Source organism: Manis javanica, chromosome 5 (genome assembly GCF_040802235.1).
Source record: "Manis javanica isolate MJ-LG chromosome 5, MJ_LKY, whole genome shotgun sequence".
NCBI lineage: Eukaryota > Metazoa > Chordata > Mammalia > Pholidota > Manidae > Manis > Manis javanica.
In genome coordinates this window covers 167,783,527-167,811,248 of record NC_133160.1, presented here as the reverse complement: position 1 = coordinate 167,811,248, position 27,722 = coordinate 167,783,527, and the positions used below count along the sequence as shown (strand labels likewise).

Below are 27,722 nucleotides of genomic sequence, written 5' to 3'. Positions count from 1 at the left end.
CACTAAATCTTTTTGCTTTTTCACTTTCTTTGTCTGATTATTTAAAAACACCCACGACTGGGGATTATCTCTGTTTCTTCACCCCTGCTTCTGCATTGGTCTGGTTACCTGGGCTTCAACTGCAGGGTATCTGGGAGGCTAAGTTTCATATCCCCCACTCCCAACCCTTGGACAGTTGACACACAGGCACTCATTTGTTCAAAGAATGATGGATGGTGATCTTATCCAGTCCCACAGCTCTATTATCTGAGTTCCAGTACTTCTCTTTCAAACTCTATACATCTGACTACCCACCTGACCTCCCCGCCTGGCGGTCGGGTAGGCGCTGGGCCTCCTTGCCTTTCCTCACACGTGCTAAGTCTGCTCCCATTTTAGGGCCTTCATCCTCCTTCGCTCTGCTTGGAATGCTCGCCTCCAGACATCTGGCTGGCTGACTCCTCCCCCCTCCTTCAAACATGCCCTTACATCCTCTTCTCAATGAGGCCATGCTGGACACCTTATTTAAAATTATGATTACTTCCCCACACTCCACCTTACATGTTTCCCTTCCCTAACTCTTCTTTTTTCCAATAACAACCCCCCCATCTAACATAATTAGCAGACTTATTACAGTATATTTTTTAGACCATATTATTTATTTAATCTGTCTAGATTATAAGGAGAGCCATGACCATTCAAACTGGGATTTTTTGACTCCCAAGTTCAATTCCGTTTTGTTACAGATGCTCCTTCTTGCTGACTGCTGAATGATCCTGACATGTTGAGATCCGCTACCCCTGGTCTTCTGAAGTTTTGGGCTCAGTCTTTGCTTCAAAGTAATAAACTCCATATATGTAATCTACATAATTAAAGTGATGTTTCTTTGTGTTTTTGACTGCAATACAAAAAAAACCTAGATTCTCATCACATTTGGAATCTATATTTGGCATGATCTAAAGTAAAATACAGGCTACATAGCAGAAATAGGAGGCAAGAAGGGGCCGTCCGAAGAGATAGGATGTTTTCTTCCAGAGCAGCTTAAATAGGTAATATGGACAGGCTCACATGACAGACTATTAAGACCATGAACAGACAAAAACCAAAAGCAGCAGTGGTTTGGGCTGTGTGCCCCAAGCTGAAAGTCCTAGAAGCGGACACTTTTCACTTATGCGTTTCTATGGCCCGTGCTCTAATGGGAGTGTCAGCTGGGATCCATTTATTTAATGATGATTCCTAATTCCTCTAAGCAGTTATGGGAGGCCTGCTAGTGTTTAAATGAAAAAAAAAAACACCCTATATTTGGATTCAAAATACCTTATATGTCTGTGTTAAGATGGCCAACACCATTTGTTTTGAGATCAGCTATCTAGCACAGTGGCTGATAGGTGATAAGCATGCAGTAAGTACAGAATGCTTATTTTCCAGGCTGGAGCATAACGTGCTAGGAGAGAGTCAGTGTGTGCCTTTTTAGGTAGGTTCTTTTTTTCTTAATTGTAATTTCACTTTAAAATTAATATACAGTAAAATTGATGTTTCTACTGTATAGGTCTATGAATTTTCACATATATAATATAAAATGAACGTAAATTATGATAATATATAATAAAATATTGACACACATTATATATACTATTGTATGTTATATATCATATATGATATGTATGTATTTTTTCTCTTTTGGTATAGCCATTTTATAGTTAGAATACAGAACAGCTTCATCACCCCCAGGTGTCCGTCCTGTTATCCCTTTGTAGCCACACTTTATCCCCCTGCTCTGTCTTCTGACTGATCAGCAGGCTTTTTTTTTCCTGAGAGATAATAAATATATAAAAAATAAACCTGATTAGGTCACTTCCCTGATTAAAGTATTTTCTTCCAGTTCTTCAGAAAAAGAATCTCTAATACAGATTGTAAAGCATGACCCAGCTTGGTTCCGTGAATACGTCATGCTCTTCTCTGCCTCATACCCTATTTTGAAAAAACTAGGCAACCTCTCATACATATGTATACTTACATTTATATTTATACATGTATGTCAAGCTGATATCTGTAATTTTTCATCTTAAGTATAAATAGTTACAAAGGATATAATTTTCAGTGTACTATAAATCCTGACATTTTAAAGTGAAACTTTTTATCACACTTTTAAATGTATCCCATGGAATCTAAACACTATATTTGATACATTGATTGTTTTGAAAAAAAATCCCTGAGGACACGTTTTTATGGTCATAAATTTTACAACCTTTTTATCCTTGAACTCATATTTCCATTTCACTTCCCCCACATATTATCTATCTCCACTTAACGCTTGAAAATCTTTTCTTGATTGTTCTATTGTATGTCTGTGCAACAAATATAGGTATGCAAGTTGAAATTTAATTTTAAAATAATTTCCAGTGGTGATTTCTTTGTTCAGTTATTGCATCGACTTGTTCTGTGTTGAGTTACCTGTGCAGTTATTATTAGTGTAAATGGATTAAGGCAAAAAATACATTATTTTATTGAAAAAGTCTTTTAAGGCAATGGATTTTTTTTCCTAACTAGGTCATGTACAGATGGACAAATACCACTTTTTTCTAGAATGTGACAGTGTTCAATATTAACTTCATTCTTAGTTTTCATTCCTTATGCTCTAAGAGGTAAGAAACCTCGTTTATGTAAAGAAGTGGACAAGAACGGAAGTTTTGTGATAGTATTGCCATTCCACTCATTTCTTTGAACTTCCTCTGAGTTACATGTCATCAAAACTTCAAAATGACATAGTTAACAACTCAGATCCTCCATTAATTTTGTTGAGTGAAAAGATTGGGAACTGCCTGAGCTTGGGAAAGGGTTTGTCGTCCTGTTGTTACAGTCATTCCTCAGCTTGCTCAGGGTTCTGAGCGTCTGTCTCTCTGTTAGATGTTTTTAGGTCCAGGACAGCCCACCATGGTGGGATTCAGGTTTGGTGAGAACTATGTGTTTTGTTCATGAAGTGGAGAGGGTTTGTGAGGGGCATGTGGACAAGAAGAACCAGTAGGGTACAGGTCACAGCCGATTCTCAGGCACATCCACTTCAGGAAAGAATATAGTAGAGGCAAGTTGAGGGTCTAGAAGTCGATTTCCTTAAAATTATGTGTCCTAGGGTCATGGCAGCAGCCTGTCCCCTGCCTCCAGGCTGCCTAGCTCCACCACATGGACGTGAGCAAAGTGAGGGCACAGCTGTGTTTGTCAGCCACAGTTTCCTCAACTCATGGCATCTAGTGAGAACTCACTGAATATTTTTTCACTGATCCAGGGAAAAACTTTTAATGTAAAATTTTACTCTGAATCTATTAACCTTTTCAGTTCCTTTGAAAAGATGTAAAAGGGAAAATATTTTTATTTCTGAATAGTACTGTCTGCTATGGAGTTAATTTTTAATTTTCAAGAATAAAAATGTTCTTTCACAAGTCAAGTTTTGATTCAGTAGCTGTCTTGCTAACTTAATAAAAATGCCACTTTACCTAAATTGTTTTTTTCTCTTTTTTCCCACTTACATTGTTTTAGGTAACTTTTCTATTTTTTAAGTAACAAGATTCTGCTCGAATTCTCTGCTAAATAATGTTTTAGGTATTTTTGGTATTTTTTATCCTAATGTAATTTTCACAAGATTTTAAAAAATAGAGTTGCTATTTGATTTATTTTTGCCTACAGTGGCTTTGAACTATCTGGCAAATACTTTGAGGGCTATTATACCTATAGGGTAATAGAGGTCTATGTGCATGTTTCGGATAAATATGTTACATTGCTGTTCAGAAATTCGAACTGCAGATTGGCAGCTTTAGCTTGCTGGTAATGTGCAGATTCTTACTGCTTAGTAGTATCCTGGAGGTTTCTGTTTTCTGCAGAAAATCTAATACAGATTTTCGATTGCCTCTTAAAATGCTACACTTCTCCAGGAAACCTTATCTTCGATATTGCATCTGGTTTTCTGTGAAGTCATAATTTTGAATCAGAACTTCCAGCTGTTGCATCTAGTTTTATGGAGCCTGAATTGAGAATTAAGAAGTAGGTTATGTATTTAAATACCAGAAGTGAATGTTATCTTTCCTCTTATAGAACAGTATGGCAATTGTATTTAAGAATTTCTAATTTGTAGAATTATTGTTCATAATTTGCTCCAAGAGAAACAAGATTGAATAACAACTGAAAAGCTTAAAGTGAATAGGTTACATTTTATTCTTCTGTCAGTGTCCTGTGACCCTACACACATGATGTCTGCATAATGACAGATAAGAATCATAAAATGTTAGAACTCCAAAGAGCCTTAAAGATCATTTAGTTCAACTCTCCTCATTTTCCAGATGAGGAAACTGAAGTCTTATTTTGCCCTGTATATAGAAATTGATGGCTAACTTGAGGCAGAGGAATTGGATTGAATGGCGTTAGGATAATCGTGTTGTTTACTGTTTTAAAATGCAGTCACTCTGAACAGGTAGACAAAGGAAGGGGAGTGCTGGCAGGACTGCTGGTGGATTGCTGCCATGTGCCTGGGACAGGGTTGTCCTGTGAGGCAAACAGGTCCTTTCCTGTCTGAGAAACAGTTGGGCAACACATGTTAAGATTTTTAAATGTTTCTAGCTTTTTACCTTGCAATTCTTTTAAGAATTTATCTTAAGGACTTACAAAATCAGAACTGTATACTAAAGGTTTAGTATACAAAAGTAGTCTTCTGTGGCTCAGTCAAAAGATGTTCATCACAGCATAGTTTATCCTTGTGAAAAATAAGAAGAAACAACCTAGATGTTCAACAATAGAGAAAAAAAATCATATTATGGTAAATTTAAACAAATGTTATGTAGTCATTAAAGTAATGTTTTAGGAGAGTTTTTAAGTACATGGAGAAGTGCTCATTATGGTGTCAATTAAAATAAATAGGATATAGAATTGTACATATAATATGGTTTCAATTATATAAAGGACATGTGTGCATAAAATGGATAATAATACATGAAAGCAGCAAGTTATTTATAGGTGAAGATATGGATTGGTTTTATTTTCTTCTTTATATTTTACATATTTCCTAAACTCTCCATGAAGAGCAGAAAATAAGGTTATAAAAAAGAAATTTTAAATGTAGTTGAAGAGGCAAATTTTTTGTAATATCAAGTGACGGAGAGCCTCTTTAATACCCCATTGAGGATAAGATCATAAATAGAAGCATATTCTGATGTTTGTGCTCCAGTAAGTCACACACAGCTGCCCACCTTCACCCCCATGTTGCAGATCCTAATGGTGGAGACAGTGACCCATCTGGACTGTGGGCAGTGGAGTGAAATCCTTGAGTAATTACTATTTTAGTAAGCAGTCATTTTATTTGGAAAAAAACTAATTTGAAAAGCCATTTCCCCCTATTGAACGAACATTCCTTTATTCTTTCATTTAGCGAACATTTTGAATGCCTTCTAGTTAGCTCTGGCTTGCAGGTAATGTTCTGCTACTAGTGATTCTTTGGCCGGTGATTGTTGCAATTTTCATAAATCTGCTTGCCAAAGTATTCTGTTTTATAGCTGACTTGATGCAGTTTCTGTTCTCACCTGGTTCAGGTTTAATAATTAAATTGGGTTATTAAATAATGAATATTTGTGTAGACACCAGTCACAGGAATACCTAAACCTGAAAATATAACTTTAATCAGTGCAGGGCTTGGTGGGATACACATTGCCGTGGCTTTACAGTACGTGGTCAGGCAGCTGTGCAAAATTCAATGCTGTTTTTCTAAAAGGTAAGCTTTGCCAGAGCATGGTATGGTTTTCTTTGCTTTCAAAATTCTTTGAAAATCTGTGAATATTTTGAAGTCCTCAATTCCACTTTATAATTTCAAATTAATAGCTTCTTACTACTATAATTTCATACATTTTATACTACCCCCTAGGAAAAAAAAGTATTTACTTACTTCAAATTTCTTATATTGATTTCAGTTGGTTTCATTCCACATTACAATTATAGCTTTCCATTCCACAAGGTATGACTTAAGAGTTGTGTTTCAAATTTGAAATGGGCTGTGCATTAATAAAGCTACTGTTTTTAATTTAAAAGAAAAGATCTTTCAAGGAAAGTTTGTTAGGCGCCAGGATAAATTTTTTGAAATGTTTATTTTATGTGAATTCATGATAGCCTCAAATTGTTGTCCCCTTGCTAAAAAGTGACACCGTTTTTGTTCATTTGCCTGTTGGCCTCCCTGTGTGTTTTGTGTCATATGTTATAACCAAAAATTCTAGCACTGGAATATGCTGTCTAGATGTGCTTTCTGTCTTCTTGCAAAAATAATCCTAAGCCTCATGAAACAGATGATACCTGTCTTATTCTTAAAGGCTTGCAGAGAGGAAAATTCCTGTCTTCCCAGTGTTCAGCATTTCATTCTCCACATCATCTCCTTTTTTTCCGATATGAAACCTAGATCTTTTTTTAAAACTTTAACTGCTTTGCTATTTGCCTAATGTTTTGGACTACTAACTTATGCCTTCAAGTATACAAACTAATTGTTCTTACTGTACTTTCTGAATGTCCTGACTGCCTATGTTACATGAGGTGATTGTTTTATCCTGACAATAGTGTCATGTCCCAGTGAGTTGGTATCACAGAACTGTTTTCCTTGGAGAGATTATGAAGTCTTTGATTTTGGTTTGGACCAATGATATAAATAGTCCAAACACCTGTAGTTATTTTTATTTAGCAATTCAATAAATATATGGAGACTGGGCCTGTGTGCCAGTCATTGTGCTGAGCATTGACAATACAAGAAAAAATGGGTGAGATTAAATGTTTCAAAGTACACAAGTCTAGTATGGAGACCTTGCTGATATATTGGCAGTAATATTACCATTATTTGGTATTTATTATCAGTATTTGGCTTATTAGCCAGTATTATTTTGCAAAGAAATAGAAGGGTCACTTCAAATCAACTTGCTTTTTTTTTTTTAACTGAGGGTGGTTCCCTCCAGAGACAAATGATTCTAAAAAGAAAAAAATACTTCCAAATCTAGGGAAGACATATATAAATGAGTTGTAAATTTATGGTGACAAACAGTATGCACTGAAGTTCCATAAAACAAGAATTAAGTTTGGTCTTCCCCATTAATATTGTTAATAAAGTCTTTCATGACTTCTTTTAGTAAGTAGAAAACATGTTTGTCCACTTCAAATAATTTGGTAATCATGCTTCTCTTTGAGGCATACCATGTAGCTTCAGATGTAAACACCGAATATGCTGTCTCTGGCTATAGCATATTGTGTCTATATTCTTGTGTCTTAGAAGATAATCTTAGTTGAACTCAGTGGGCAGAATAGAAATTTTGTTTTAGACATAGTAGATGTGTCTCAGGGTTACATGACAAAGTGATTCTGAGGACCAGTGAACACATGTTTTAATTGGCAGATCTTATAATTCTAGCCTGATAGGAGTATAGACAGTAGTTAAGAGCAAATATTCTGGAACCAGCTTAACTGGGTTTTAATCCAGTTATGCTACCTATTTGCTGAGTGACATTAGGCATAGTATTTAACCTTCCTGTGCCTCAGTTTCCTTATGTGTACCACAGGATTAATAATACTATTTATCTCAGAAGTTTTTAATGAGGATTAAGTGAGTTAATATTTGTAGCACAGGGTGAAACTGCCTGGTGCATAGTGTTATGTGAGTGCTAGTGTTATGAGTGATTAGATGTTATCTGTTGATGTTTTAGGTATTAATCACAGAATAATAAAGCAGTAATTTATAGTTTCAGGGCCCAGTCAGTCAATGGTGATTAAGTTAAATGGTAACTTAGTTTTTTCTAGTTTTTCTCAGTTTTTTCCCCCTAGTTTTTCTCTACTATGGTACATTATAGACATCTTAGAAATTGGAAGTCTGTACTCTTTATTGGCATATTGTCCAGTTATCCTGGGAATTCAGCCTGAGCCTCTGAGAGCTAAATCAGAGGTCCCACCATCCTAAGCCCACACCAGTGAGGCCGTCTTGTATAGTACTGGGGTACTGATGGGGGCAGTCCTGTCATCTTAATGGCTTCCTTGGTTCCGTGGAACCCGAGTGGGAGCCTCAGTGGTCATCTTCTCACGCGGCTGTGATCTTCCACTCCCACAGCCAATCTGGGCCCTAGATCTGGGATGGCAAGCTCAACCACAGTCCTCAGAAATTGCACTGGTTGAAACACTGGTTTTATGGAATTCATTTCTGTGTAAAAGATGAAGAAGGCACTCCTCCCATTGGCTAGGCTCTCTGTTAAGTCCTCTCAGACACAGTCTAATTTGTCTTGGCTATGAAGGAATCTTCTCCCTACAGTCATTACTGCTTCCCACCCCTTCATCTAGCCCTTTCAAGCATCTGTTCTTTGTGTACCCTAAGTGTTTAAGGCTTACAGAGCTTGAGTCTCCTGCATGACACCATGGTTTAATGTGGCTGGCGGTAGGGTTTTTCTCCCCCGTAAACCCATGGCACAATAGTTGTTCAGATGGAAAGGGTTAAAGATAAAATGCCAGTCTTTCTACCCACAGTTGTGGAGGCAGTATGATGTGAGGCTGAAAATGACACCCCAAAGCTACTGATTTTAAATAGCACATTATCCCAGGCCTCAGTGCTTCGTCCCTAGGACAAAGGCTTGGGCTAGCTGGGGTGGTGGTGTGGAAGTGAGCTATGGATCGGAGGCAGGGGGCTTCAGTGGCAGGGGCAGCAGTGAGGAAGCCCAAGGCTGATGGGGTGAGCAGAAGGGGCTGGATTTCGGAGCCATGCAAGATGGAGAATATGTAGGACTGGTTGACAGGCTGGTTGGAGTAGTTGAGTAGGAGGCAGTGATCAACTGTGGAGCCTCATCCTGAGAAGACAATGCTGTTCTCGTGCGTGACTCATAGCTCACAGTAGCTTACACAGGAACTGCAGCCACAGGATCTCCCTGGGCTGTGTGCTGAGATGGGAAATCAGCAGGGCGCGAGAGGCTGAAGCCTGTTTGGACATGGTTTCGTTTTGCTCCCTTGGCCTCTGTTTTCCTGACTTCACTACTGGAGTTGCTGTTGAAATCACTTTTCATCTCACTTAATGGCAGCCTTGGGCAGTCCCTCTGATTCAGTTTCTCCATTTTTAAATTGAAGCTGTGACATAATTTGCTTTACCTTTCTCTTGGGAATGTAAGGAGTAAATGAAAAAATAGAAATCTTATTTTTGAAAGTATATATAACAAAAGATCTTGATGAAGGTACACTCACTTAAAGAATGTAATTCAGCTAGAGGATAAATAGAATTCACATAATCTGATAATTATAGATGTTCCATTTACTGTCCCAGTGTTTCAGACGTGAACACTTTTTAGAGCTCATAGTGTATATGTTGACAGCACCACTGTGTTGTCTTTACTTTGAACTCTCATATCCATTTTAACTCACTCTATTTCTTTGTACTAGTGTACTGTGATATCCTCCTTAAAAAAAAAAAAAAAACACCAAACCCGAATTTGTTTCAGTTTAATCAACAACTTCTTGTACCTAATAATGGATTTTATTATATTTTTCCTGTTTAAAAATTCAGATACAGGGGTGGGGAGAGCTGGACCTGGTCAGGCATAAGGTTACCGTTTGTTTTTTATATTTAAGCGTGTATTTAAATAAGAAAGAGAAAGAAGGAAGGAAAGCTGTCATATTCCGTCACCACTGTCTGTAAGAGAGCATTTAAACACTGTTGGCCTACAGAAATTCCTTCACTGGGCATTCAAGGCCTTCCAGCGTTAGGGAGTACTTGTTATACACCAGCCACTTTTTCTGAGCCCTTTGCAGAAAATAACCCATTTTAGCCTCACATGCCCTGTGAGGTGTGTACTGTTGTTTCCCCGTTTTACAAGTGAGGAAACTGAGGCAAAGAAAGACTGAGTAATTTAGGAACAACGACACAACTAGTGTCAGAGCCTGTATGAGATCCAGGCAGTGTGCCTCTGAAGTCCACTTTCCTGTGTCCCCGCCATCCGTGGTTCTCAGAGCTGCTTGTATGTTAGCATCATCTGGGGAGCTTATGGAGAGGTCCAGGGGAGAGGGAAATAGATTTTTCCCCAGTCTACTGGACACCAATCAAATCTTCCCTTTTCTCCTGTTACCAAGGTCCAAGGTCACTCTCTCCCTATTTTCCTAGTCCACCATGCCCTTTCCTTCCCCTGATTTTATGACGTATGCAGGGGTTTTAAAGGCCTTTCACAGTTAAGGGCAGCAGCTGTATGGCTTAGCCCTGTAAGGTAGAGCCCGTGCAGATAGGTACATGCTTCCTACCTGTGTATATCCAGCCCAGCACCCAGCACAGTGCTTACAGATGCGTGGCGCCTGTTATTTTCTCGGGGTAGGTTCAGCGTATTGCTGAACCTTTGCCTCAGAGGAGATCCCATGATACATGGGAAGAGTATGGATAGTTAACTGGACTGATCTAATTTTACCAGCTCTAGCGTATCTGAACCTCAGTTTCTTACTCGTAAAGTGGAAATAGTGATGATATTAGAGGGTCGTTAGGAAAAATACATGAGATAGGTAAAAATACAGAGCATGCTCTATCATGTGTATAGTAATCAGAAATAAATGTTAAACCTTTTCCCTTGTAAATTAAACACAGTTGCCCGTAAAACTTGGATATGTTCCCTGAAGTTATACTATTCAGTTTTCAGTCAAATGCAAAAAGTCATGGCATTTCCGGAGCTCAAATAGACAGACCCCAGAGGCCAGGGGCTGCAATCCCGTAATTTCATAAGGAAGGAAGCAAGGTGACTTGGCCAAGAGCACACTAAGCTCAGACGTGGTCTTTGTGTGGAATGCTCATTCTATGATGGGGCACAAATAGGTGGTTAGTAAACGCATTCTAACTGCTTGATGGTTACTGCCTTCTGCTTCACAGCATTACGTACCACCGCCGTCTTCTCTAGTGCGTGTTATGTAACCCTTTGCATGACTTGGCAGGCTGGGAATATCTGAACCCAGTGTAAGGCTTTGCCTGTTCAATAAAATCTTGACAGAGGCTGCCGTGGGATAGAGGGTTAAAGAGGTACAGAAAAAGAGACTGTGTTTGTTGGTTTTTCTTGCATGAGAGGCAGAAGAGCTAAAAACATGCAGTAAGTGGGTGAAAGCCCATGAATCTCTCTTTCCAGTTCTGGTGTTTTCCTTGAAAATGGGGTTCTTGTATCTTCCAGAAGTTCTTGCATATGTAAGGTTAAAAGCAGAGGAGAAATAAAGGTATTCCAACTACACTTCTAATAGAACATTGATAATTTTGTTTTCACTGAACATACTATAAGAGCTTCAAAATGGCATTATGCTTTGAGATTACTTTTAAACTAAACATTATTTTCTGTTGATGCTTTAGAATAGTTTTAGATTCCTACCATTGTTGGTTACTGTAACTTGAATTAAAAATGAAAAACAATTCATTGACACATTTAATTTGGAGACTAATTGCTAGGGAAGTGTGCAGCCTGCAATGAAGATAGTAAAATGTATCCTTTTTTAATATGTGAATCAGAATTCTTGATTCCTGTGTGTTCCGCCCCCCTCCCCTCACCCCCACCACCCCTGCGAAAACAAATTCTTTTCCTATAGAGGAATAGTTCTTAGAACTACCGAGGCGAAAACACTGTGTTGTCAAATATAGTGGACTATCTATTTTTATCATTTACATTTCCTCTTTTTCTATCCCACTTTGCAACTTCGTTCATATACCAAGATGTCTTGATTCTCTTAAATGCTTGGGAAATTTTACCTTTGTAGGACTGTGCAGTTAGCTATGGGCAGTGTAGTGAAGAAATGCCTGTGTCCTTTCCAAAAAGTTGAGGTTGCTTAGAGAAGATGATAAAAGTTTAGCGTTGTTAGCTGCATCTAAACTCATGTGGAGAAACACCTATTTCAGCCCTCTTCCAAGACTTCAGTTGTCTGAAAGTAGAAACATTTGTAGTTTGAACTTGGTGTTTACCATATACTGTATGAGCTCTTAACAAATATTTAATCCTTTTTTTTTTTGCCATGATCGTCAGTGTCTTTGTTTCCTGATACTATACTAAGTTCTTAACCTTTCTTGTTTTTAAGTCATTTTCCAGAAAAGTCCAAATGGGCAAGTTTTTAAAAACCCAGTGGACCCAACAGAATGTGGCTTAACTTAAAATTATTCATCATGCACCAAAAAAGCTGAAACAGTAAAACTTAAATTTCATGAAAGTTAATCAAATTTGGTAGTACACAGATGTCATCAAAACCTGAATTTCATAAGCCTCGAAGACTTTGACGTTCTAAAACTGTTCGAGGAGTTTGTTTTTACCATCCCACAAATGCACACATTGTTGCAGACCCCTCAGGAAGAGAGCGGACAGAGGGGCACTGCAGACTCCCTCGGGCGTCTCCAGCGGGTTTCTAAATCTGAAATAAACTTCTCAGTCATATGGTGATAAGCAGAATTTGGAATATGTCTCTCTTTTAGTTCATGTGAAATAGAAAGTGATTAGTCATCACAGGAATGAAATATGAGTTATGATGTGTTGATGGATCTTCATATCAAGGCAGGATGAATGATATTTACAGTTTCCTAATGAAAACAAAATGAGTTCTGCTGGGAGTGATTCTCCCAATTGTTGAATTCTTTGCTCTTTCTTTCTCTGCTCACACTTCGATAATCTACAAGTACTGTTTGGATACTGTGTTTCACTTTCTTTTCTTGCTAAAAGTTTTCAGTGATATATTCCCTGAGCAAATCCTTCCCAACCAAGTTTAATTTTCTATGGACACAAATTCAAGTCAATTAAACAAATGTTTGATTAATTTATCACACAGAGTGCTACCTTGAGTTAAAACAATTCCACTTTGTGGAGAGGTCTTTTTGTTCAAAAGAGAGTCCTTCTTTCTAAGAGTGGAGCTCTGATTTTAATTAAATAAAGAACATTTTATGCAATTTTTTTCTGAAGCTTGAGATTAATTTCTATGGTTACTAGGGATATAAATCTCTAGATTGCTTTAAAACAAAGATTTTTGTTCAGAGAGGGTTGACAGCTCTCTTTAAGAGAAGCTATTACTTAATTTCACTTTCCTAAGTTTAAACGCATAAAAATATTTGTAATGATACCCCAAAGGCATCATAAAAATGTAAAATAATTATACTCTAAAATATCTAAAATTACAGGAAATAGACCTCATTTTAAAAAATGAACTGGGATTCATAGCTGGGGAACTGGGGTGTGACATACTTCAAAACCAGAATCTCTTGTTAGGAGCCTTTTTTTGTAATGGTAAAAAAAATCTTTTCGGTTGCCAATCAGACAAACTTAAAAATATGTTCATTCTGTTAGTAAATATTTCTTTATAGTTTCATTACCTTTAACATGTGTTACTGTATTATGTGTAGAGATGTTAGCTCCCCTTTGAGAGACAAATTTCTGTCTCTAGGATTAAATGGCATCTGCTTGACTTACAGATTAACTGTATCACAGTTAGTCTTTAGATTGCTTTTAACGATTATTTTAGAAAGCACATAGCCTAGTTTTCTAAGCAGCTTGAATACGGGCAGCATAAAGAGTTGCCAGTGTTTTACTTACCCAAAGTATACTTCCTTTTCAGTAGATAATGTTAACTGGTAAATTGTTCCCAGGTTAAAAGGTTTGTCAAGTTTTAATAAATGTAGTGCAAAATCTGTAGTAGAGACGCTTAAAGGAAAAAAACCCAACTTTTTAGGTAAATGAACTGATACCTTCTTTCCTACTTTAGTAATGTAGTATATGTTCTATGCCACTTTCATTTACCAAAGATTTAAGTGGGCTTTATATAGTAAAACTTCCTTATTTTATTAGGAAAAGTGAAATTAGGTTTTTAAAATATTAAGACAAGTTTTGAAAGAAATGGCATTTTGTATGTAATTATGAGTGCTGTTGAGACTAGATATGCTTGTAGTTTAAAACATGCCCAATCCAGGAATGCTTTGCATTAAATGAATTTATATTTTGGGAGCAAAATGGAGAGAAAGAAAACACTTTCCCTCCTTTTTTTTTAAGAGACAAGAAAATTAAGTTGGATGCCCATACTGAAAGTGCTATAAGCTGACTGGGCAACAAAAGTAAACACTGATTATTACCAATGTACATGGGGACTGATTTACTTTTATCTTTCAAAGGGAACATTTCCCACAGTTTCTGTGGGTTTTTATATAAGTTGGGAAAACCTTGGAAGTTTGTGTGAAAGTATAAATAAGTTTGGGAAAGTCATGATTAGAGTTTGATAATAAACATGCAAAAGCAGATTCGGAAAGTCTATTAAAGTCAGATGTAACATTTAATAATGTTTTCTCCAAAAATTCATTTTCAGAGAGAATGTTGGTTTATTTGGATCTGGAACAAAGACTTCAGCTATAATTGAAAAAAAGGGTTAAATATGAATTCTTCAACATGGACAAACTTTTGTCTTTTTAGAAAATAATTTAGTGATTGTTATAGGAATCCCTGAAATGCCCCTTTATGGGCACAGAAATTACATATGTATTTATAGATTCCATTTAAAAAACAAAATACATGCTTAGTTGCCAGGAAAGCTTAAACTGTGTTTTACAAAATAAGCATTAAATATTAGCATATAAGGAAATTCTTTATTTTTAAGAAGGAAAAAATTTTAGTTGTTTAAATTATTTAAATATACCACAATGTAGAGTATAAATAAAAATAAAATTTGAAAATCTTAAATTCAGTTGAATTCTTATTATGATATTAACCTCGCAATTGCAAATTGGCATTTTATTTTTAGTTGCTTATACTCCAATTCTTGGAGAAATTTGTCCATTTTTTACTGTCCATTTAGTAATGATACTAAAGTTCAGAAAGGTATCACTTTGCCAGTTGTTTATTACATACAGGCACTTTTGAAGTAGTAGTCATGGCAACATTTGACCCGTTACTTACTATTACAGTATAGAATTTTTGAAGGATTTCTCTTGTAAAGTTTTACTTCACTTTCTTGGATACAGTTCTGTATGTATCCTTTAAAAGTATGTGTGTATATGTTTGGTGGGGGGCAGTTAATGTTAATATTTTGGTGACAATTTTATTGCTTACAAATTGACACATGATTTTAATTGAAATTCATTGCTCTGATAAGAATGGAAATTTTTATATGCATGATATTTCAAATGCTTTACCTAACAATCTCAAAAACTATTAAAAAGTTTTTAAATGTATATACTAGTTTTGCTTTTAAACCTTTCAAACTGAGTTCTGAATACAAAATTCAAATATAGGAATTAAACATTTTCCTGTCTAAATAAATTAGTAAATCTTAAAATTAAAAGTAGGAAGAACAAATACCATTTGATTCTCAAAATCAAGATCTGTATGCTACAGCTCATTGTCTAACCATTATTTTTCTAGCTCTTTTTATACATGTTTTTCTCTAGTAAATATTTTAGAAACTAATTATTTTATGCTATTCTGAGCACTTAAGAATTTTTATCAGGCTAGTCCTTGTTTTATAAAACTTAGCAGTTAGCAGTTTGCTGCAGTTTTTTTAAATCCTAGAAACCACTGAATTTTCTTTTCTTTCTATTTTTTTCAAGCAAAGAGGATGTTAGAATGTTTTATCTGAAATATTTTTTTTGTTTGTTTGTTTGTGTGTACAGAAGTACTTTAAGTTTCATGCCTTATTTACTCCAAAGAAGACCATAACAAGGGAAAGGAATCTCTATTTTTTGGAGGACAGGGAATAATGAAACAAGGTCTGTGCTTTTGTTAGGAGCTTGAGCATTTGTATTATTGGGTGAAGCCGGCATGCTCTGCATTTTATTCCCATTCACTCAGTCGAAAGATGAATTTGGAGGCAAGGCTATGTATCTTGTTACCAAGTCCTTTATCTCAGAGCCTCGTGATAAAATGCACATTGATTCCTTTGCTTTTGTTTTTACTAAGAGAGAGAAAAAAATTTAATAGAGCAAAGCACTTACACTTTTGGGGTTTATTATCAAGCAGTGTTTTCTGCTTGAATGTAAGTGATGGGCACCTGTCAAAGCGGTATGGAAGTTGAATGCACGTTCTTTCCTTGTACCGTCCACAGTTGATTTCGCTCTTCTCTTTGCTGATGTGAAGCAGAAACTGGACAAGGTAACAGTTTTGATGATGAGATTAGAGGTAGCCAGGCTGACTGTCTCCTGGCTTTTAGAGAACCGTACAAGCTCAGGGCCACCCCCTCCCCTTGTTTAGATATTACTTGCTCTTTTGAGTTTCAGATTACAGGAGCAATTGATCTGCATGACCTGTCTTAAGAACTTTAACTTTGCAGTGGAAACTTAAACCAAATGTATATCCTCAAGAGACAGACAAATCATCTTAAAGCAGGCTGTTGTCATTTTGATGTACTGTACTGTTTGCTGAGGAACAGTGTGGTAGAGAGCAACACCTAGTGGATGGGAACTATACTTGCGGGGATGGGAAGACGACTTAGAGAACGAATCTATTTTGATGTAACTCTTGCCCTTGACTTGCAAATGAGTGAGGTTTTGTGTTCTTGCAGTCACAGTTTCTACCCAGGGCGAGAACCCCAGGAGAATGAGGTCGAGAGCACTTGTGATATGTCAAGTTTATCTCTGGTTTTCCCTCTTTTGTAGGTGTAGGTATCAGTCCTTTTGTAGGTGTAGGTTATCAGTCCTTGCCATCTTCACAAACATTTTCTCCTTACAGTTGATACTGTAATTAAAATTTAAGGATTATTTTTTTAAATGTCCATAGGGCAGCATTCAGTTTCGGGGATTTCGTGTTTTTGAATGTCTGTGTTTAACCTTAGTAATAAGAGACTCCCCAGTTTGTTGCCAGGAACTGTACCTATTGCTAATCTGCTCACCTGAGAGAGGAGGAACTGCTGCTGCTGACCAGCTGTGCACCGTGAGTTGCTGGCAGCTTATTATAGACAGTTTCTGCCTTTGGTGTATACTAAAATGTTTGCAACAACGATGTGGAAAAATTCCATATGAAAAAAAAAACTTTAATCATAACCACCAGTTTTTGCTGTGGCTGTTTCCTAATGTTGATTTTAGAATGACATATTCTTGATAAAATGTATCACTTACTCAACAGACATTTGTTGAACTAGGAAACTTGCCAGGCTTTGGGAATCCACAGTGAGCATGACACAGTTCTTTTTGCACATATAATTTTTAAAAGTCTTTTAATTCTTCACCACAAAAGGGAGTGAACATATTCCTGGGATGTGGAATGTATTACGGTGGAGTATAAATTTATTTGCTTAGTATTTTCTGCCATGATTGGAAGAATTTAGAAGACATTTAGCAAATGCTTTTGGAGGAGCTGATAAATACAATTTATGGCTTTGTTTTAATGAGTTCGGTGTGTGGGAAGTTGTAGAAGGCTGCATGATAACTTGTCCTCTGATTTGGTTCTTCAGCTCAAGTTTTTTCCTGGAAGAGCCCAAGTTTGGAGATAAAAAGTGAAGACTTTAAGAGCCCAGGCTCTAGAGTCTATTTTGGAGTAGCATCCTTGGCTTTTTGGTTCACTAACTATATCACCTAGGTAAGTTACTTAACGGCTCTGTACCTCCGTTTCCCTATTTGTTATGAGAACTAAATGAGATAATCTATGCCACGGGCTTAGTGCAGTGCCTGGCACTTAGTAAACACTATTTATGCTGCTGCAGACAGCGATGACAGTGACAAGCTAGGATTCCCTCCCTTCTCTCCCCTTTTCTGTGTGTTGTAAGGCAGACATGTGAGTGGATCACAGTGCTCGCAGACTCTCCCTCACACCTGCAGGCCCCAGGACGCCTGCTGCCCCCAGCGTCCCGCAGCGTGACTGGTTAGTGTTACAGCACAGACAGGTCCTGCAGACCGAGGACCCGAGCTGTCTTCAGTGCTGCCGAGCAAGTGCTTCCTTACACACATGAAGGTTACCTAATGGTTGTGCCCTCCTGTGCTTGTGTGTTTGTTTGTTGAACCATACTTTGTGATCAGAGGTTCTTAACCTGAGCTCCAGTGAGCCAAGAGCACTTGAAGCTCAAAATGGTAGACAAAATTTTGTACCCTTGGGAATGTTGATTTTTATTAAGGGAAGAGATCATAGACACAGCTTTTATCAGTGTCAAAGGTGTCTGTGCCCCAATACAAGGTCGAGAACTGTAATTTAGATGTCCATGGTTCTTTCTGGAAGGCTACTCTTAGAAGTTAAAAATATAACCTCCTCCTAGAAAATGAATACAAATTTGAATTTTATACTGTTTATTTCATTAAGGTACATGTATTTTAAGGATAGAATTGAGATTTTTAATTTGAGGAACTCAAATTGAAATGGAATGTTTCTTCCCTTTACCCTTCTCATCAAAGTTCTGAATAATAATAAGAGCCAGGAGAAGTTAGGAGTACAGGCCCTGGAGGAGACGCTTGAGCCAGTTACTGAGCCCCTGCCGTCTGAGATATGCCGTCTATGATACAGCTGTGTGAGAGTTAAATGAGGTCTTCTGGATAAGCTTTGAGAGCCTTTCTTGGCGTTAAGTACTACGGAGGTGTTTGCTGTTATCACGGCTGTTGCTTATTTATCCAACTACATCTGTAATTTGCAGAAATTAGTTGCCTGTTTCAAATTGCCTTGTTTGTCTGTTTTACATCCATGTTGTTGTAGTGAACAATTGTATTTCTGATTGCTTATGCTCAGACTTTCCAAGGTTCCATAGCTGAATTGTCCTGAGTCAGAAAACATTATTAAATGATGATCCTAAATGCATAGATCCTTAGAATCATGCTTGAAACTTTGGGAAGCATAAAAGAAGTAAAAAGAAACCAGCCAGGTGTGGTTATAAGGAACTTTCAAGTTAATTGAACACCAACAAGTTACCTTGGTTTTTCTGACTCTGAAGGACCTTCTCATCTAACCTTTGTAGTGTGCAGATGAGGGAGGAATCAAGGCCCAGAGCAGTGACTGTGAGGTCCTTAAACTGGCTCGGGGTCCCAGTGTGCCTCGCCAGAAGCAGGGTCCCCCGCTGCCTGGAGCTGACCACCACCACAGCTTTCCCTCAGGAACACTTTGTGTTTTCCCAAAGAGCAGAATGGATAGGGGCTGCCTGCGGAGTGCGGTGCAGTCGGTGGCTCCAGAAAAAGTGTGTGTGAGCACGATTCTGTTCTTTGGAGGAGAATACCAGCGCTGAGAAAAAGGAGGGCATCTCATGCGAAGCAAAGGTATGTGGAAGAGCACTGGGGTGCAGTGGGTAGGCCTCCCCTGGAGGTGCATCCACAGAAACTGGAGGTCAGCTGGGTGCTTGGCGGGAAAGAGACGCCCCTTTCAGCGTGCCTGTTGTCCACTCTGCCCAGTGTGCCGCAGGCTGTGGGTGAGCTGGGGCTGGGACTGGCTGTGCCCCACACTGGTTTTGTTCCCTTGGGACCTCTTCTGTGAAGAGGATCATACCTCACTGCCTGTGATTCTGGCATCTAAGAAAAAGTACTTTTGCTCTCTTCATGCCTCCTGAACCCAAGAGCCACTTCCTCTGACACTCAGCTGATGAAAGAGCAATCTGCTCTGGCTCCGGGGAGGCTTTGAGCCATTTTGAACTTATGGCAGGAGTGGATGCTGGAATCCAGTGGCCTTCGTAAGTGTCATGTGGATTATGTGTGGTTTTCACCTTAGGCAGTACAGTTAGGCTTGACCTGAAGTGCGTGCGGCTTTGCTGCGGAGGCGCGAGAGTCAGCAAGACAGCAGTTTAGCTCTTTTTAGGAGCTGCCTGTGCCAGGTGAGCTGTCCCTTGGCTGCCTTTGTGAAAGGCTTTTCCAGATGCCCCACCATCATGGATTTGGGCTTGGATGGAGTTGTCTCCACCACTCCATGCTGCTCTTTGCTCTGTGCCCTTACCTGCCTTTGCACCTGACTTTGGTTCATGTTGGGGGGCCACCCATTACCATTGAGGAGACTCTGCAGCCAGACTCTCTGGGACCACGTTTTGTTATGTCACTGACTCACAGTGTTTAACCTCTCTCTGGGCCTCAATTTCCTTCTCTTTCATAGGGGTAATACCAGTACCTCCCTCAGAGGGCTGTGGGGAGGGTTAAGTAAGTTAATACATACATATAAAGTTCCTAGAAGAGTCCTGGTGTATAGTAAGCACTCAATAAATGTCAGCTACTATTATTTCCACCACCTGTCCCCCAATTATGCTGGATTTGTGCCAATTCAGGCTGCTTTTCTTCCTCTGACTACAGTTTTTCTCTTTGCTCCTCAGTGTTGTGTTTTGTGAATGACCTTGTAGGTCATAGTCCAGGTCTCCACACCTGTCCTTCTATCCACTGCCCCATGGCAGTCCACAGTCCACACTGACCTTGCCTCAAGAGTGAGACCCAAACAGTGGAAACCATAGAATGATTGAGTACCAGCTTTGTGCCAGATACAGTGTCTGACTTTTTACAGGCATCACTTTCATGGGACAACTTGTAGTCTCTTCCAATGTTACTGTCTCATGTTTAGACATCAGAGGTTAAGGCAGGAGGACGTCTTGCACAAGGCCATGTCACTGGTGACAGAGCTGGGATATGTATGACTCTGTGGTCCATGCCTGAATTACCAAGACTGGGAGAAATGCCACACACATGCATGCTCTGCACACACTGTCCACACAGTCCACACCCACTGTCTGCACACAGCCTCCAGGGCAGGTAGGGTTTGATTGGATCTGAAAAGACATGTGATGCCCTGTCAGGTCCTTGGGTTAGAACTTCCTGTGCTGTTGCCTTTCCTCCCGTCCTCTCATCTGTTTTATTATCTCCTTTCTTAATGTGCCCGGCTCATGCTGGGGCTTACGTACTTGTCAAGGTAACAAACAAAAGAGGTTTCCACACACACTGAAGAGAAAGTACTGATGATTAACTGGCATAGGTTCCAGAAGCACGAGCCATGCCCTCCCCCAGCCTCCCCGTGCACTTTTGGATGGGGTTACTAGGTAGGCAGGTGAGAAGATCTGATTTCGGAAGGCAGTTAGCAAAGTCTCCCCTGGTATTTTTGTGGAGGAAAACTTTTTTAAATGGACTGAATATTTGGACTATTTGGGCATCTGTGACTGGTTGAGCTGGTTGTCTCCAAGGAGGGGTTTTTGACTAGATGCTTCTTTTTCAGCCCTGTTTTCATCCTATTTTTTTTTAATTGATGATTTTTAGTTGCAATGTCTTTAGTGGCAGAATGATCAGAGTGGCAAATGACAAGAAGCCAGGGGAAAGCTATAAATACAGGGAAGCCGGAGCTTAGCAGCAGCAGTCAAAAAAACTAAATTTTAGTTGATGTTAAGTCAACTTGAGTGACGTAAAAGTGAGCATGCTCTTAGGTGGCATTAGTAGAAGCCTAGAAGCTAGAACAAGGAAGGCGACGGTTCTGCTTTCGTCTGCATTTCCTGCTGACACGCAGGGTATTGAGTCCGTTTTGAGAACAACATTTGATGGTTGAGGCCCAAAAACTGTAGCATTCAGAGGACAGCGAAGAATACTTGAGGGAACTGAGAATGTATGGCTTAGAAAAGACAGGAGACTCGGGTGGGGAGAACACAGCAGAGTGTTCTGAACCCAGTTCAGGGTGAACAAGAACTTTGTACTGTTTGAAGTAGAGCGGATGACCTGCAAGGGGCAGCAGGTGTCCTCCCTACCATGCAGACGCAGCAGGGAAGTGGCCTCTGGGACCTTGATAGCCTTGAGAATCCTGGAGGGCAGATATTGACTTGCTTTCTCCCCTTTCTCATCCAGCATGTGCTGGGCAGACAGCAAGGTGGATGTTGCTTTGGAAATGGGGATGTGCTGGCGATGCCAAATAAAGGCAGTGTGGGGAGCTAGAAGAACGGGATTCAGTGTGTAATTAGATTAAGGGTGATCTTGCAGACAATGAGGTGAAGAGAAAGTTGGGGCTGGACGGAGTGAGGAGGAGAAAGTTGAAAACAGGAGAGGCCTTTGCTTCTTTCTGAGGTCAGAGGTCTTAGACCTGTTTTAAATTGAAAGTTGCACTGAGCTTCATGGGTCATTAAGCACTGTATGGTACTGTTCAACTTTTGAAATAAGTCCTAAGTCTTTTCATTATGTCATTAACACTAAGAATCTTAAGATTTTTTTAATTTCTAGATTTCTTTAAAAAGGGTAGGGGCTTGATGTTAGAAAGGAGCAATACTTTTCAGGTTGCTATTCAAAAATTATACCACCAAATTCCCCCCACCTGGTGTTAATTGTCCTTGTCCCGTCTGTTTAACCGTCTTACTGTCTGCTCATCAAGACTGTGAAGCCAGCATTGGAGAGTGGAACTAGAAACGTCAGCCTCTCTCTTTCATGCACACATTTTCCTCTCTCTTTCTAAAAACATACGTTGCATTGTGAACACTGCCGTCCAGGAAGGTTGCCATTGGTCCATCACAAAAACCCAGGGCAGGTTATGTAGCTGCTGATTGCAGTTTTCCTTAGCTGAATGCAGCCTTATGTCTTTCTTCTAGTGAGGTTTCCAGACTGACAGAATAGAGCACTTTATATATTCAGCTAGCAGTCATGTTCTTTAATGCATATAACATATATACTTCCAACTGCTGTGTGTATGACATTCAACTGTTCGTACATTCAAAGCACTTACGGCGCGGCTCACGGAGGGCTTTGTGCAGAGAAAGTGGTGACATGAACCCAGAGAGCCTGTTTTAGTACCTGCTTGTGCCCAGCACACGGAGGAGAAATTTGGCCCATGAGAAAGAAGACATTCAGGTAGAGAGAACAGCAGGTGCCGAAATGCAGAGGCAGAGACGAGGAGGCCTGAGCGGACAGGTTCTGCGGGTCTGGAATATGGGCGCGGGCAGCGCGAAGGAGACGCTGCTCGGGGCTGCCGGTTCCTTTGGCAGGCCTTTAACGGGTTGAATGGACAGTGGACAGGCTTGGCTGACCAACTTAATTTGTGGGGCGAAAGGCAACGAAGAGTCTAAAATGACCGTGAGGTCGTCTTACTTGGGGAGTCAGGAGAGAGCGCCCCTGTGTCTTTGGGGGCATAGGGACAGGAGGGTGGAGTGCGAGTGGTCGGATGACTAACACTTTGGTGCGTGTTGCTTTTGAGCCGCCAGTGGGACACGCGTAGACAGTTGGGGGCACACTTCTGGAATACAGGAGGGAGGAGGGGCCGGGTGGATATTTTCTGCAGAGAATATATAAACTATGGATGGGAATGAGTGGGTTTAGTGAAGAGTTGTGGAGGACTGGACTTCAGTAAGTTTCAGAGGTTAGCAGAGGCAGAGGAGGCAATGAGTGGAGGTGAAAAAGAGCTGTCTGGGGGTTAAGAAGAGAACAGAATTGCGGGTGTGGGGTGTCCTGGAAGCCAGGGAAGGATAGTGCTACAGGAGGGACCCAGGGAAAGCATCCGGGTGTGTGAGGACCGGACAAGACTGGCCAGAGCTCCCACTACAGCCAGCAGCACTCCAGTGCCCTGCATCATCGAAGGGTGGCATTGTGCCATAGAATTAGAAATTAGGGGGGGAGTGCCATGGTCGGGGTGGGGGCCAGCCCCTGGTGCTTGCTTCCTAAACAGCTGCTGAAAGGAAGGGAAGCAGGAAAGGAATAGTTTGTGTTTGGGACCCCTCAGTGGGCTCGCTGCTGTGACCCAGCGCTCCACTGGATTGTCAGCGGCATTGCTAGGCTCTTCTGTGGAGGGCCAGTGGGCAGCTTCTCATGCACAGGGAATGGACTCAGGCAACCCCCACTGCCTCAGGGTCGATGTGCTCCAGAGGTGCCAGGGTTCTGAACTTTTAGCTGCAGTTGCTATTAACGCATTTTTCAATTATGACTGAGAGGAGTGGACGCAGAATTTAGTTCTTGGGCCTCCAAATTAAACTTGGGAACATGATCCTGGTGAAAAACCCTTTTAGCTTATCAGTACTTGGCAAACGTTTATACAGCAGGGGTTGTTCTGGCTGTGCCTTTGGCTGCCTGCTAAACTGAACAGCAAGCTGTGTCCACTGATTGAATGAAAAAAATAATGATTTTGTGTTACCGGGAACTCTTTACAATATGCCAGAGGGACCTACTGGAGTCTCTTTAATCTTGAACAATAGTTGTTTCTTGCAGAGGCAAATTATGCAAATCGGTACTTAGTGTTTCATAATCAATCAGGTCTTTGTTGGAAGTGTTGTGGGTGCCAGCCGAACAGAATTCCTATCATCCTGGGGGGGGTGGGGAGCGGCTTGCAAGTCCAACCTCTGCTGTGATCAGCAAAGGACACTTGTGACTGCTTTGAACTCTCACCACAGTTAAAATGCCATCATTCTTTGAGAAGAATCCCACCGTTTTGTACCAGGGTTTTTGTTTTACAGTTTATCTTGCTTTAGGTAATTGACAAAACACCCGCGAAAGAGCAACTAGCAGGGCTGTTCTGTGGGTGACACATAAAAACAAAGCTGGGCCTGTTGCCTGGGATGGCAGATGGCAGCCATGCTCTGGAGCTCTCTTTGGGTCAAACCTGCCCAGAATGCAGTATTTTAAAACGCTGGACTCACGCAAGTGCACATGTATATTTTAAAACAATGTCATCTCAGCCTCAGCCTGTTCAGAACAATTAACCTTTAATAATCCTTTCATTCTAGATCAAAAACAGAACCAGAGAATTTTTTAAAGCCCTTGGGATACAATTGGGATGTTTTTGAGAGAGTTCCTGTTACTACTCCAGCTTAATACTTGTATTGCCATCTAGTGGGTGGTGTGAAGTATGGAGCATACCATGTTTAGAGTTTCACCCTCCTATTAATTATTGAAAGGGATACAAAATTAGGTTCGGAGCATTAAATCATTATTGGGGGACCTCGATGGGCTAGAACAAGATGGTAACATCTCTAGAGATGTACTTGCAAGAGGGTCTCTAAGCGGCCTGAAGATGGCAGAAAAGACATAGGAGGTGTATCACCAGAGCATTCTGCTGGGCAGGAGGAAGGCAGAGGGCTGGGTGGGGAGGTGGGGAGGGCCTTGAACCCGGAGCAGTCTACTGGAGGGCCTCGGGCTTGAGGAATGGGCCTTGCAGGTAATGAGGAATCAGTGTACACTTTTAGTCGGAGAAGCATGTGAGAAGATGTTCCTTTTTGTTTAAAAATATGTTTTGTCTAACTGCAAAGATTATATGTACTAATTGTAGAAATCTTTTAAAATACGTAGGTTATAAAGAAGAAAACCAAGTCTCCAAATCTTACCACCCAGACAACCGTCAGTATTTCGACGAGCAGTCTTCTGTCCTTTCTGTGTATGTGTACAGCCTCAGGTGTGTTTCACGTACTTTACGTAAACGGGTCACACAGTACATGTTCTGGGCCGTCTTGGGTTTTTCCCCCCACTCAGCCATGTGCTTGTGGGATAACCATCCAAGTCGGTGTCCCTGAGGTTAAGTCCATGCCAGCAGCTCAGATTCACCTGTACAGCCTCACAGGCTCTCACAGGCGCACACGTTTCTGTTTGGTGTCTCCTAGTAAACCTTTCTGTGTAATGACAGGTAATGTGAGATCCTTTTTCCTTGTCAACTGCATCTAATATAAGGACCACACTGGTACTGTTTTATAGTCAATTTTCTTTTTTGGTAGGGTGGAGAATTTCAATATCTTGATCATTTTGAAAATTAGCCGTATTAAAATATAGCCACTTAAAAGTGAACATGATTCATCTTCAGAGAAAGAAAGAGACAGGTCCGATGAATACCTGTGGTCTTACAATGCAGTTTAAATAGCGTATGTGGTTAAGTATCACATCCAAAGAAGCCAGAGCCTGGCCAGTCCTGGAGCGAGGCTGCGAGCTGAGTGCCCTCCAGCCGTGCCTTTAACCTGGACCAGTCATTTCAGCACTCGGTACTTTGGATCTCAAATGTTCCGTCCGCTTTTCCTCAGAGGCCTGCCGTTCTCAGCTGGGACAGCAGGGTCATCTTCATGGTAGACTTGTAGGGACTGATAGCACACAGGACTTGGTTTGAATCACAGTCTCCCATTTATTTTGAACTATTTATGCAGAACGTGTGTCTTTGCATCTATAAAATGGGATTATAATAGAACCTGTCCCAGAGGATTGGTAGAAATAATAATGAGTACACAGCACTTAGATTGGTACTTGCCGCATAGTATGCACTCAATAAAAATTGGCCATTACTTTGTGCTACTATGATTTAAAAAAATAATTTTTACCACCCTCCCTTTGTAGTGATGCCTAGGGAGATTAAGCAACTTGCTCAAAATTTCAGTTGGCAAAGGTTGAGAGTTCAGGGAGCTAAAAAAGAACGCCCCTTTCTTCTCAGCCCGATTTTGGAACCTCCTGAAAGAGAAATAAAGCAGTTAGAACATGAAAAAGCACATGGAGAACCAGGCTTTAGATCTGTAGCCAAACATGGGTGGAGCAGAGGCCAGAATATACCTTCTCTGCTGGCGGGCTGATCTGAAAAGAGGAGAGGGAAAGACAGAGCCAAGATGCTCATTCCCTTCTCCAGATTTTAAGCCAATTCAGTTGTTCCTCTTCCCTCTGAGAAGAGTGAGTGGGACGTTGAGAGAGGACAGGAATGTTGGTCCAGCAGAAGCCCCTCTACACGAAGCCCAAGGACTGGGAGTCACGGTCCCCTTCAGCAGTGAGTGGAGAAGCAGGAGTTAGACGCCCGCAGTCTCGGCTGGCTCCCTGGATTCCTACCATCTCTCTCTTGTCTGCCCTGCTCCACCCAGACCCACAGAGTCGGCTTCTCTGCCCAGGCCCATCCCAGGCCGAGAGTGGATGCAGGTGAGCACAAATGGGGGGAAGAAAACCAGTCCTAGAAGTTGCCTTCATTACTCGTTTCAAACATGTTTTGAGGTGGTTTGGTGATTGATTCTCAGCATGAATGGGTCCCCATGATTCTACCAGTCTTCCGACCATCCTGTTTGCTTGCTCATACTTGTGGGCCTTCCTCTCGATATCCCTATGGTTTTGCCAATTCCACGCCTCTCGTGTTACAAAACGGGAGGCAGGCGCAGCAGCCAGCCTCATAGGAGATGACTTGAGCCAGTGAAAACGTTCTTTTTAGACAGACATGTATCCTTACTAAGTGACTTTAAAAATTAGCGTTATATGTGCAAACATCCAAGAAACTTTTCTTGCAGATCCTTCTGTATTCACTGTAGTTAAAAACATTTTTAAAATCAAATATACCAATACTCTCACATGAAACCCAGCTTATATTACTGCAATATAATGAGTCATAAGAAATACATATTTGGTCATTCATAAGAGCAAATATATATTTCCCAGGTATATTTGGACATCATGCACAGGGTCTTAAAGGTAAAACAGGTGTTTTGTCATGTTAATGAGAGACCTTTGGACCCCCCCCACCTAAGGGCAGGGGCTGGAGGCTGAATCTGCCAATGGCCAATAATTCAGTCAGTCATGACTATGCAATGAAGTCCTCACAAAACCCCTGAGAAGAGCTTTTCTCCCTCTGCTCTACCTACTCTCCATAGTTGGATCCTGCTTCTTAGTCAGAGAGAGCTGCTGTGCTTGGGGAGCCAGAACGCCCCTGCGTGCCACCAACTCAGGTCCAAGCTCCGCAAGGATAGAAGCTCCTTTATTTGAAGCCTTGCCCTGTGCCTCTCTGCATGTGGCTTTTAATTTGTATCCTTTACGGTATCCTTTATTACACTAGTAACCCTAAGTGTTTTCCTGAGCTCTGTGAGCCGCTCTAGCAAATTACTCGAACCTAAGTGGGAGGTCGTGGGAACCTCCAATCTGTAGCCAGTAGATCAGAAGCTCAGGGAACTGCCTGGGG

The 27,722-nt window shown here is 40.4% G+C and overlaps 1 protein-coding gene across 3 annotated transcripts in view; it reads left to right on the top strand.

Annotated features, from left to right (window-relative positions):
* Positions 1 to 27,722, top strand: part of STX18 (syntaxin 18) — a 127,121-nt gene that overhangs the window by 28,537 nt on the left and 70,862 nt on the right. The window contains exon 2 of one of the 3 annotated variants that reach the window (XM_036991034.2): positions 25,109 to 25,211. The exons of the other annotated variants lie outside the window; for them this stretch is intronic. The gene's annotated coding sequence lies outside the window, so the exon portion shown is untranslated. The remainder of the gene's footprint in view (positions 1 to 25,108; positions 25,212 to 27,722) is intronic. 3 annotated transcript variants of the gene reach the window in all.